The sequence below is a fragment of the Gossypium hirsutum genome, chromosome D10, assembly GCF_007990345.1.
Source record: "Gossypium hirsutum isolate 1008001.06 chromosome D10, Gossypium_hirsutum_v2.1, whole genome shotgun sequence".
Classification (NCBI taxonomy): domain Eukaryota; kingdom Viridiplantae; phylum Streptophyta; class Magnoliopsida; order Malvales; family Malvaceae; genus Gossypium; species Gossypium hirsutum.
Window position 1 is genome coordinate 22,877,804 of NC_053446.1, and position 3,623 is coordinate 22,881,426.

General features: G+C 32.9%; 1 non-coding gene across 1 annotated transcript; it reads left to right on the forward strand.

The window, feature by feature from the left end:
• The first annotated feature begins 3,105 nt into the window (after window positions 1-3,105).
• LOC121222807 (small nucleolar RNA R71) lies at window positions 3,106-3,211 on the forward strand. The gene has a single exon (XR_005920178.1). It is a non-coding gene; the product is annotated as a small nucleolar RNA R71 (small nucleolar RNA).
• Window positions 3,212-3,623: the final 412 nt, after the last annotated feature.

Consider the following 3,623-nt stretch of genomic DNA (forward strand, 5'->3'; position numbering starts at 1 on the left):
TCGAGAAGTGTTTAAAGAACAGTGGGCAAATGTTAAAACCTTTTTACAAGAACTTCCAAGTGCAAGAGATGAAAAAATTAATTCTTAATGAGCCAAACGGATAACATTTAAGGTCGTCGAACTAACGACGTTAAACAAAAGCGCTTTTTGGGAGGCAAGCCAAATTTGTTTTAATTTATTTAATTTTGAATTTTAGTAAAATTTTGGTTGAAAATAAAATTAATAATAACAAGATTATTATTTAATCCATTTAATGTTTTATTTTTCAGGAATATAGTGGAGGTTGTCAATTTTTTCGAAAATTAAATATCGATCGTCGTGTGGGCACGCCTTGTTCAGTACTGCCATTTATTTTGTTTACATCCCAAAACCAAATAAAAACAAACAAACACACCTAACCCAATCCACTTTTCTTCAAATAAACCTAAGTCTCCACAATTCTCGCCATCTTGAAAAGTAGCCACTACCAACGTCGACAACCATGTTAAATATACACGGGGAGTATACTTGACCTTTCTCTATACTATACTTTAATTCTTATACAATATGCTTGAGGATAAGCATAAATTAAGTAGGGGGTGTTGGATCAGTAAGTGTGCATATTGATTTTCTTTTCGTTGCATGTTCGCTTCTCTTTCGCATGTGTTAATTCTTATGTTGGATTATTCATTAATTTGTTTGACATTGAACCTCTAATTCCATTGCTTAGTAAATTTAGATAGTTGAGTGACTCTTGAATTAAAGTGTTCATTATCTAGTTTAATCGACATGTGTGCTATAAAGTTGATATATGTAATTAGGTTGTTTCATGAAAATTGATTGTTTATAATTGCTTGGAAAGAATATTGTATTTGCTTGTAAATAAATAAATAAAAGAGAAAAAAAAGTAATAATAATAAATAAAAATAACAATACTACTCTACTGATGGCTTAAGTTATGAGTGAAGATTTTGAAAAAGTGGCCAAATTTAGTAACCGGGATGAGATGCTTAGGTTGTCATCTCATTCGCGTAAAAAGGTTCGAGTGACAAACTGAAAACTTGCAAACATTTCGCTAATCGAGCTACCATGAGTAGGGATAAATAGTCCATTTGGAGACATGTCAAATTGAGTAACCAGGGTAAGGTGATTAGGTTGTCATCTTAGTTCTCATAAAAAGGTTTGACTATGTCCCAAATTTACTATATAATTAATTAAGAATAAATACCTTGCAAATTTTGATTCAAATTCAATTTAGTGAAATGATTGAATTACATTTTTAAATTTTATGGGCACCTGTTTAAATTAACAAAGAACACTTATTCATTTTCGCCTAAATAGTTTGCATTGATCATAGTTGTGGAATAGTGGCCCGATTTCTGATAAATTATTGGATAATTTCTAATGTAGGAACATACAATATGCTTGAGGGCAAGCATAAACTAAGTAGAGGGGATTTGATAGCATGTTTATTTTACATATTTTACGTGTTCAAATCAACTTGTTCTTGAATTCATTCTTGCTAATTGGTGAATTTTATGTTTAAATCTTGTCAGGAACAAAATTCAGATGTTTTAATGCAAAAACAAGAAAAAAAAGGATTCAATTTGAACATGAACAATAGAAGAGGGGTCAAATCAGAAATTTGGAGGCATTTAAGGGCTAATCAAATTTTTGACCTTGTAAATGTCAAATTTGGAAAAGAAAATATGATATTTTATTTCATGTAATTAGTGGTTTGGTGGGATTAGCCTAATTTTAGTGTATGACTTGTATATAAATAGGTTGTATGGTGGACTTGAAAAGACACGCATTGAATATGTAACATCCCAAAAGTTAGGGGGTTAAAATTTTTAATATCCCCCAAAAAATCCAAATGTTATCTTTTATTCAAACCATTTATATACAATTAAAATTCTATATATTTTTATTTTCTTATCCTAATTTGAAATAATATCTTACTTTTTTTTTTCAAATTCAAATAGAATTAAAATTTCATTATGTTTTTAACTACTTATCTTAATTTGAAATTCAAATTACTTCTTTTCAAATCCTAATAGAATTTATCTTTCTTATTTCTAATTATTATTTATTATTCCCCATTTGTTATTTTATTAGATTAAAACCCTAAACTCTCTCTTTCTATATATATCCTAGTTTCCTTTGAAAATTCTCTATTTCAAAACTCTTTTAATCCTTTAAATTTTGCTGAAAAATATTTTTTAAGTTTTTTAAAATTCAATCAAGTCCTCATCAATTGTCCTTCTCCAAATTGTTGAATTTTGAGTCAGTAGATCTTTGAGCTTTTTCAAGATCGACCCTTGTAGGTGATTGGATCGAGCTTGAATGAAGGGTAATTGCTCGAGACCTCAAAAAAGTCAGGTGTGTGTTCTTTTATGACCATGCACCTTGTGGTCGGTTCCTAAGTGCAGTTGCAAGCTAGCCCATTTGGTTCTCCAAGATTTGCAATGTGGTTGCTTGGCTTTGGATCAAGACATCATTTTTGGCTATGTATGCCTTCAACAAGTCTTCTAAGCCATTGGAAGTTTCAGCTTAAGGTTGCTTCTGAACTTGTTGGGTAAAAATAGGTGGCTGGGTCGGTCTAGGTTGGGCATAAATGTTACTGGGTCCAGCCCCTTGGTTACTCTGAGAGAAATTAGGGTGGTTTCACTAAGATGGGTTATAGAAATTGGATTGTAGTCCTTGCCTTCCTCAGTTTTTGTTCTGGTTACCCATGTAATTCACGGATTCTAGGTTTCATGGACATTCTTCGAACGAATGTCCTTCCTCACAATAAACATAGGCTATATTTTCAAATTGATTGGGTGGTTGAGTTGCAAAATTATTAAACCCATTAGTGGTAAATTTTTTCAGCATCAATGATATTGAGGATACTTGAGATGCAAGTTAAGTGGGAGCGTCCACTTCATGTACTTCAGCGACTCATCTTCTAGACGTTGCTTTATTGGTTGGCCATTGATAATTGTTACTGACAATCCTCTCAATGATTTCATAAGCCTCATTATAAGACTTAGAAGGAGAGCACCATTAGCAGAAGCGTCCACTACCATTCTCGTGTGAGCGTTGAGACCATTATAGAATGTCTCAAGTTGGATGCAATACGTGATTCCATGATGAGGGCATTTTCGTAATAATTCTTTGTACCTTTCCTATGCCACATACAAGGACTCGTCATCCATTTGTTGGAAAGTAGTGATCTTATCCTAAACTTAGCATTCTTGCTAGGCAGGAAATACTTCATGAGGAATCTTTTTGCTAACTCTTACCATGTGGAAATGGAATATGGTGGCAATGAGTTTAACCAGACTCGAGCTTTGCCTGTTAGTGAATATGGGAATATCTTTAATCGTAGTGCATCTTCGGGTACTTCGGCTAACTTGAAAGAATCTCTCACCTTTATAAACAGTCTTAAGTGAAGGTGAGGATCTTTGGTAGGCATTGTACTGAATTGTCCCACTGTCTGAAGCATTTGAACCACATAACCAGCTTCAGCTCGAACTATTGTGCCTTGATTTTTAGTCTCCTAATAACTGGATTAAGATCATGAAACCCTGACACGGCATACTGTTTTATAACTCTATCCCTATCATTAGCAATAAGGATAGGATTTTAAGCAGGGTTTA